This window comes from Pleurodeles waltl, chromosome 3_1 (assembly GCF_031143425.1).
Source record: "Pleurodeles waltl isolate 20211129_DDA chromosome 3_1, aPleWal1.hap1.20221129, whole genome shotgun sequence".
Lineage (NCBI taxonomy): Eukaryota > Metazoa > Chordata > Amphibia > Caudata > Salamandridae > Pleurodeles > Pleurodeles waltl.
In genome coordinates, this window is record NC_090440.1 from 679,546,831 (window position 1) to 679,556,333 (window position 9,503).

Genomic DNA, 9,503 nt, shown 5'->3' on the forward strand with positions numbered 1-9,503 from the left:
CTGGTGCCTCTGACCAGGGCAGTGGGGTGGGCTATCTGTCAGCATGCTTGCACGGCTCAGGGCTGCCACCTTAAGGCGGTGACTCTTGACACACAGGGGTCGAGACCTGGTGGTGGATGGTTGGCGTGCAGGTTGGGCGACCATCCCTTGTTGCCAGGTACCTGGCTTCTCCTGGTCCTGTGTGGCTGGGCTAAGGGTTTGAAGGCTTGCGTGGTCCCTCCCAGTCCTCTGAGAGGGACCAGCAGCAATTGGGCTGCCCGCAGGGAGGCTCCTGGGCCGAGCACCTGGTGATATTCTTTGAATCATAGAGAATGACTCCCAGAGGGGAAGCCTGACTGGGTGCTGGGCTGTCTTGCTGCGTGGTTGGTGGTGCCACCTTCCTCTTGCCTCTCCTGCGCCTGCAGGTAGGTGATCATTGAGAAAAGATGCCTATGACTTTTGGCGGTGGATCCATCAGCTTGCGTGCTGATGAAGAACGCTGCTAGCTGCGCGAATGGGTGTGAATTGCAGGACACGTTGATCATTCACACTTCCAACGCACCTTGCGGCCACGGGTTCCTCCCAGGGCTACGTCTGTCTGAGGGTTGCTTGATTGTCGATCGCCCTGGGGCTTTCCCGGGTGACTGGGGCTGTCGCAGTGTAGCTGTGCTCCCTTTGTCTCCCCTCCAAGGTCAGACCCCCCAATCACCTGCAGCAGGATCCCACCTCTGGTCTTGTCATGGAGGCATGCATCCGGTGCGCCTAGCCTTGCCACCCTGCTTTGGCGGAATGCGAGTGGGCGACTGCTCTGTCCTAGGTACGTCCTGGGGCACCTGGCTGCAGGCTGCGTGTGGCTGTCTGTGGTGTCCCACGGCTGCCTGCTCGCACCACCTTGGGCACCCACACCTGTGGCAGGTTCCCCGAGGGAGAGGGCCAACTGCTGGCCTTGTGCTTCAATCCAGGAAAAAGGGTGTGCTGTCGTGGCCCCACTGTCTCCTGCAACCCAGGGGACAGTGCTCCTGGCTCCCCCCCCACTGCTTTGGCATCTGAGTATGACCTCAGATCAGGCGCGTCAACATGCTGAATTTAAGTGGACCTGGACAGAAGAGGGCCTCCTCCCTCGCCCTTAGTGCACCACATGTTCGTGGGGCATCCAGTGCTAAATCATTTGTAGATGACCTGATTCTGGGTCAGGGTTTTGTAAGTAGTAGAGCAGGTACCTCGCTGTGATCTATTGAAAGTCATCCTCTGAGCCAAGAGTGTTCCCCCCCATCACCATACCTGGGAGGGTTTCTCTGCTGCCAGGCCGGTGGGGCTCCTGCCCTGCACCACGGGGTGCAGGGTCAGGGGCCATAATTGCTTGCAGGTCAACAGGGCAGCCAGATGACCAGAGTGGGAATCCCTGGTCTACACGAGTCACCAGGGGGCAAGCTGCCTCGGGAAGGAGCCTCTCAGAGTGCACGGCAGCTCTTGTCTTCGCCGGGCTGGCTGCTGTGCTGCCTGGGTCACTCTGGCCGTAGGGTCATCCCAGGCTACCTGGTCGCCGAGTCGTCCCGGGACATCTGGTCACTAGGCTAGCTGACCAGATTGCCCGCCGGTTGGGCGACCAGATAGCTGCTGGGCCGGGCCGCCAGCCTAACTCTGACTTTTGTCTCTCCCCGGGGTTCTGAAAGTCCCTAATTTGTGGGGGCTTAATAGTCGAGGAAAATGGACAGGCCGGTGGGAAGAGGGTGTGGGGCACTCTGGACTTAATCCTCCTGGTCTTCCCGTGCCTGGGCTCCAGGAAGGTGGAAGGCACCCGCCCAAAGGCATCACCCTGAGCCCACAGTATGGTGATGGCAGTCACTACTCAGGCAGGCTGGGTGCAATGCGGAGAGGACTGCTGTGCTCCCCCACCAGGTTCAGGCCTAGAGCAGTGACCAGCCCTGCATGAAGGCCTAGTCCCCTCCCCTCCTGCCGGGTGCCGAGCTGGAAGAGGAGCCCAGGAAAGCTCAGAGAAACCCTCAGCAGGGTCCATGCCCGACTCTGGTCTATCACGCCACAGTTGGGCCTATTTGGCGACTTTAGGCTGCTTGGCTATAAATACCAGGCCGAGCTGAACCCCCTTCCTGGTCAGGGCTTCCGAGCTACAGAGCAACCAGGACGGGGCTCCGCAGGGACATGGACCCAGCAGGCCTGGGTCTGCAAGCCCACTGAATCAGTCGACCAGGGTCTGCAAGCCATCCACTGGGGTCCCGGGCTCCCTCCCTCGGGTCTCCGTGTTGCAAAGCGCCCGGGTTGGGGAGGTCCCTGGCAGTGTCGGGAAGCTATGACTGGGCCTGGCTAGGTGGGAAAGCTATGACTGGGCACCGGGTGAAAGCTCCGGCTGGCCGTGGGTGGAGGCCCTATTCCAGTTTGCCAATCCGCAAATATAAATCAACCATTTACAAGTGCTTTCTAGGTAAGCAAACCTTGTGGGATCCACACAAAACATAACACATATTATTTCCTTAGTGACCAGTTTCTAAAAAAGATGTGACAGCATGGTGTTCGCTTCGGAGAGAGTATGCATGGACAGTAGAAAGCAAAGAAAAACTCCAAAACACTCACCCACAAGTCCATCTCAGGCATACTGGTTAAATTTGACATGAGGGTAAGTAAATGGTTGATAAGAAATAACTTTATTCACCGTTGACTAAAATCCCTAAATGTCATTGAAAAATCAACCATTTACAAGTGCTTCTAGGTAAGGAAACCTTGTGGGAGCCACGCAAAACACACCACATTTTACTCCCTGCTCTGATGAAGTGAGTATGCCATGTGCGTGCCGACATCATCAGATCGGCGAGGTGGCCGGTCAGGGGTGGTGGCGGAAGGTCTTCCATTGCCATGCCCAGTGGTGGGGCCTGTGGGTGGGTGGCCCACAGGGTTACACCCTTGGCACAGTAGTGCTGCAGGCGAGGACATAACCATTATGTCCTGGGCACTGAAGGGGTTAAACAAAAATCTCATATGTCAAAAATATTGATTCACACACTATTGATTACAATATTTAAACTAAATCTAAATATACTACATCAACAAAATCTTTACCATTTACGAAAAAAAATGATATGGTTAGAACAGTACAGCCCAAAATACAATTACCATTAACTACAAACATTTAAACAAGTTAAATAAGAATAACAATAATATATATATATATATATATATATATATATATATATATATATATATATATATATCGATATTACCTTCTTTCGGTCAGCACTAGGTAGTTATAGTTAGGACCGTGTTTCCATAGGAAAAGTGTCTTTTGACTTGCATATATCTTTGACACCCTTTGACGGATATTCACAATTTATTTTTTTTACAAGTATATCATGATTCTTCTTATGCATGGAAAGTTTCGGGGTGACCTGCCAAGCACAGGCTGAGAAAATGGGGGGGCCAAAAAAAGTTTGTTTCCCGTGTTAATTCCCATCAGAGTTTTGAACACGAAAACAGCTCGAACCGTGGGATGGAATTACACCAAGTTTGTCATAAAGCGAAGAAAAAAATTCATCAGATTCTGCTTTTTGTTATTTGGTGTAAATTCGTTTAGTAGTTGTTGATAAATTTAAGAAAATCCATATTTGTATATCTATGGCCGTGGATCCTCCCTGATGACTTCACGAATAATAACGAGCTTGTGCAGGAAAATACAGAGCTCTGATTGGCTGCTACCACTTCAACCAGGAAGTGTTAGCATCCACCTTGTGACTCGGCTTCAGATGAGTCCCACAAAAAATGTTAGAAAAATGAAAAAGGCGCAGGGTAGGAATACCCTGAACCCCAAGCATTGTTCTTGGGGTCCGAGATGGGCCCTGGCAGGGTAAAAAAGCATCTTTTTTACATTTTTGCAGTCAAATTTGTGAATTTGGGGCACAAATGAAAAAAAAGTATGGTCTACTGCACTTGTATTTAATTAAACCCAAGGTGGGCCAGGTCCCGGGGGCATGCTGTCCTTTTTAAAAAAATGGAGGGGTGCACATGGACCCCCTTCAAGGGCTCATTCATGCAGCAGGGACCGTCATCTCCCCAGGGCTTAATATAAATTTTATGTGGTGCCCCCTGTGCCCCAGGGACCACCACCTTTCTGGGGCAGAAACTTTTTATTGTTAAAGGTTGGGTGGGCCCTGCGGCCCCAACTGCGCACTGGGGACCGGGGACCACTAACTCCCCTGGGAAAAATGTGTATTTGTAATGGGGGATCCTGTACGGCCTCCCCACAGCCCAAGGAAATGCCAGCTCCCTGTGTCTGAATATGAAATGTATGTGCCCCCCCCCCCGGCAGCTCATGGGACTACCACCTCCCCATGGCAATTGATTGTAATTAAGTGGGGGCCGCACAGCCTCCCCACAGCCCCAGGGTCTGCAACCTCCCTGAGAATGAAATAATATGATGAAGGGGGTCTGTTGCGAACCCCAGCACCTGGAGACCACTATCTCCCCAGGGTTAAATTAAAGGTTTGAGGGGCGCCACATGGCCCCCCCTCGTGGTGCCATACATGGATCTGGGGTCCACCAACCCCCAGGGTCAGCTCCTGCTATGTCCTGGGGTCCCCACCCCTGGGAAATAGTTGTTTGCTCTGACTTGGCGGGAGCTTTGAAAGCTCCCATCGAGTCAGAGCAAGCACTCTGATTCCAGGATTTGAGAGCTGTCAAAGTACTCCCACAGGCTGGAAGCAGAGGTTTCATCTCTTTCCATGCTCACAGTAATGCGGACAGGGCAAGAGATGAAACTCTTGCTCTTGCACAAAGGGGGCTGCATTTTTAGCAGCTCCCTGTGCGCAAGAGCAATGCTGGCTCACACAGGAGGCAGGGAGGCTCCTCCACCGTTCCCCATCATGCACACTGGGTGCACAGGCCACCTAAGTGACATGGCCTGGCCCCGGAAGATGGGGTCCTTGGAGCTGTGTGTCTCCCTCTCCCATTAAATAGTGTGGGACCCCTGAGGATGGGGTCCCTGGGGCCAAAAACAGCACTGGGAGGGGCTGTGCAACCCCTCTCATTGAATAGTAGTGGGCCCAAGGATTGGGGTCCTTGGGGCTGAAATTGGCTGGGGGAGGAGGGCCCTTCAATTCCCCTCCCACATTGAATAATGGTAGGCCATGGGAGATGGGGTCCCCAGGGACGAAATCGGCATAGCCCCCCTCCCCTAGAGTACATGGTTGTCCCTCAAAATTGCTACAAGTATGGAAATGGACAAATCACCTGGAAGATGCGCCAAGTAGGTCCCGCACTGTCCACCCTAATAGTATACAAAGGTCTTCCCCTTTTTGTCAGGATGATGTACAGCTTCCCAAAGGGCCCCAGTGTGTTTCCCGTTGGTTTGGATGGTGTGTTCTTGATGCTGAGGAATATGGGAACATCTCCACAACACAAAGAAGCACTTTCTTCATATAGATAAGAAGTAGGACCCTGATTTGATGGAGATTTACATCTTTGTATTCTCGTTGGCCTCTCTATAGGAGGATTCATGTAATCACACAATTCTAAAGTTACAGGCACCAGGAACAATCATATTGCCAAAATGGGGGTGCGAGTTATAGTTACCTTAGGCCGTGAGTTATAGTTACTTGAAATAACTCTAACTGCTGAATTTCTTTGGTTTTGTGTGAGTAAATTCACAACCTAACTATAATGTCCCTCTAACCTTTGGTTTTTTTTAAGTGAATTTCTCTGGTTTTTAGGTTGTGCCTGCACAGCGCTTGGACTGTGGCAAAATCTATTGTATTTTTTTTTTTAAACCTTGAAAGGGGCTTAAAGCCTACCCATTACTTACCTCTACTCACTATTGGCTGATCCCACATGGCTCCCACTTCACTCTACTTAGCAGTGATTGGCTCCCACGTGGGTCTAGTTTACTGAATGCTATTGGTCAGCACATCTATGCACATCTATGCTCCAGCTCCTTAGATTCTTTGTCCATGCGGTGGCAATTGGACCAAGTACTGCTTCCAGTGGCCAATGTCTTTTCACTGGCCAGTAGGCTTTTCATCCACTGAGAGTGCATGGGTCTGCAGTCTCTCGCTTGCACTAGTAAAGCAATGTTTTCTCTGGTTTATATTCCTCTACGCAATTCTTTGTGCATTTTTGTGTTTTCCATTCCGCTTCATGTTCGTTTCATTTTGCTTGCCTCTTCTTTGCTTCTTTGTCCAGAAGTTCTTTTTCTCTGTGCAGTTTTAAGTGAGGTATTGTTTCTTTTTATATAGTAGTGTGTTAAATTGTCTCTGTCTACGTCATGGTTCTGTGTAGTTTACCATCTCTGTGAATGCCTTTGTATGTCTCAGCTTGTCTGAGTTTGAGCAGAGATGCAGACTGTGCAGAAGCCTGAGTGAAAGGCAGCCTCGGTGGTTGCTCATGAGGAGGAGTGAAGGCTGCAGGATCCCTGGCACACTCTCTAGGGAGCACAAGCCAACGGACCCCGGCACACCGATGTAAGTGCTCCCTCCACTGCTTGCATCGCTTCAGAACTAGCAACCATGACTCAATCGCATCTCTGACCCCTGCACTTTCAACAGCATCAGAGTACCAAACCCATTTCCCACCATGTTCACTCGAGCTGTCAGTAAGCTAGGCTGGAAGAGACAGACTTCATGTAAGAACCACTTTACTCTGCACACTTGGATCACACGTAGGTCAGAGTCAACACTTACTTGTTTGCTGAAAGACTTAAAGGCACAACACAGATACTGGTCTTCTTTACATGTGGCCAATTTACTACATTACGTGAGGTTTTTGTCAAACAGTACTACACAAAAGGATGCCTGATGTATTTCAGTACACAAGATGCTGATAAATGTTTGTCAAAAATAGTTTTATTTTGAGTGGTGCCATCTCCAGATGTCTTTTATTGTATTTGCTTTCAAGGAGAGACAGATGATTTATTGCTCATAGGCATGCTCTGAATCAGCCTCAGAATCTATTTGCAACCCTGATTGTGAAGCAACCATGGGTTGAAGGACAAAGGGCACGTGCTGCCACTTTATGCTGAAAGAAGAAGCAACAGTCATCTTGTTCCTGTCTCCAGGTTCATTTTGAGTTTCAGAGCTTTTCGGTGTGGTTCTTTAAACAAGGAAAACTGAATAATCTGGATTAGATAAAGCATCACACATAAAACAAATACAAGAAGGTGAACATACTATCACCAAAAAGGCCAATCAAGTAATATGATCAGAATATTAGACACTAAGGGCCTAATTATGAGTGTGGTTGTGCCTAGACCGCCACACTCACTGTGGCGGTCCGATCGCCACATTACAACCCTGGCAGTTGGGCCACCAGGAAACCACGAGCTCCACCAGGATCTAAGATCCCGGCGGTCTGGAGGTTGCTGGCTGTCTTAATCTGCCAGGGCAGTGCAGCAAGCAGCACTGCCCTGGAGATTACAACCCCCTTGTCTGCCAGCGGTTTCATGGCAGTAGCACCGCCATGAAAATGCTGGCTGAGAACTGGTGCAGGTGGTCCCTGGGGGGCCCCTGCACTCGCTATGCACTTGGCATGGGCAGTGCAGGGGGGCCCCTGGCCAACACCCTGGCCTTGCAGACAGTGAACATTGCAAGGGTGCTGGTGCAGACTGCAGGCTACAGCATTGCCGCCGTCTCGATTACGAGCCGAAGACAATGCTGTAGCCTGTTTCCCTCTAGGCCAGCGGGCGGAAACTCAGATTTCCGCCCACCGACCTAGCAGGAAACTCTTAATAACACCGGTGGAGAGGTTGCCGCATAGGAGGTGGGCACCCTGTCGGGAGTTTGGCAGGTGGGCTTTACCATCCGCCAATCTCATAATAGGGCCCAAAATATTGAACAGATGATGGGTTCATTCTCATATAATGTTGTACAAGTATACATATTAGAAATAATACACATGTGAACATAGTGCACAGACTACACTTCTCCCTCTTTCCCCCCTCCCATGGCCCAGCCCGGCTGAGCCAGCAGCTTTAAAATAAAATGGTAATGAAATATTGTTTTATTTCACAGCTCCTCGCTCTTAGCCAGGGGGGCAGTGCTCCTTTGACATTGCAAAGGAGCCGCCCCTGCTGATTTGCTGACAATTAGAGAATGCTGAGGCGAGCCGAGACTCGAAGCTGGCTCCCCCAGCCCCAAAGTCTGCAGTTCTGGCCTTTGCCACATCCTCTGCACGTTTCTTCATAATTTCAGAATGCTGTTTTCCATGATGCCACTGTCCTTCTCTAATCTGCCCTTTTTGTCCCCTCCCTTCCTGTCCAGTCCCTGAGACAGAAAGTGATGACTGGTGTCCCATCTGTGGCCCTGGGAGGTTTGTTGCAATATCCTAGTGTCCCTGTCAGGGCACAAAAAATATGAGTATTGAGGTAAATGCTGCACCTGCCCTTTTACACACAGTAGGAACATTCTGCTCCCAACGATGCTGACGTGGACAACCAACATAGCACAAATTTTAAAGCTTTCATATATCTGTACATATTGAAAAACTGATAAGTATTTTAGCTAAATGGAAAGGTAAAATGCAAAGGGATGTTGACTGTTGATACTGGGGTAAAAAATGAACTGTTAAGTATTTCGGGTACCATAACGTATTGAAAAAAAACTCAAAACATGAAGGCACTGAAATGATGTTCTCAGTAGTAGTGAACTTTCTATCCCTGCAGACCTAAATGAAATGGAAAGTAAAGCATGAGGGTGGGTCAGAGGTCATTATAAATTTGTGAACACCAAACATTTTCAACAAGAAACTAGGGGCAGGTCCTTCGCAATGGTGAAGGAGCGTCGCCCTCCTGGCTAAGTCAGGAAAGGAAAGATAAAACAAAATTTTAATTATCATTTTATCTTTCACCTGCTGGCTCAGCCAGCAGTGTGCTCAGGGTGGCGCAACTCGGGGCTGGGCTGTGGGAGGTGGGAGGGGGAGGAGGAGGGGAGAGAGTGCACTAAGTGTGCATGTGTGTCTTGCCAGCTGTCTCAGGCTGTCCAAGCAAACACTTAGGCTTCTCCTAGGCTTGTGTCTGAGCGGCTATGTTTAGCATGTAAGCAGTGCCAGGATTGCTGGAGAGCATGTGCTGGTATCCCAGCAAATGCTGAGACGCCATAAGAAGACCAGAGGAGCAACGCAGCAGGAGGCGGCGGCGACGATGGGAGAAAGGTAAGTTTAAAAAAAATAGATTATTATATATTTTTTCATTGATCCCCCAGTGCCCCCATTCCCCTCCGCTTGAGATTTGCGGAAGCCGCTGCTGAAAGAAACATAACTATGCAGTAGGAGTTTGCATGGAATTATGAGCAATATCATCATGATAACATCTGTGGCCCCTCATTGAACACTGAATTAAACAAAATACAATACTTAAAAAAACAACCATTGGCAAAACCAATAGGTTTTGCCTACTGTCGGTGTCAATCAGTTTTTTTTAAACTTTAAGTTATATAGAACAGCAGCTCAAATGCTCTGTAATATGTATATAAAGAAATTGACATTATATATATCACCTCACCAATAGGTAGTTATGGTTAGGACCTAGCTTC

The 9,503-nt window shown here is 49.5% G+C and overlaps 1 non-coding gene across 1 annotated transcript; it reads left to right on the forward strand.

Moving 5' to 3' along the window:
- The first annotated feature begins 433 nt into the window (after nt 1–433).
- On the forward strand, nt 434–587 carry LOC138286329 (5.8S ribosomal RNA). Its single transcript, XR_011201975.1, has one exon. It is a non-coding gene; the product is annotated as a 5.8S ribosomal RNA (ribosomal RNA).
- The last annotated feature ends 8,916 nt before the right edge of the window (nt 588–9,503 follow it).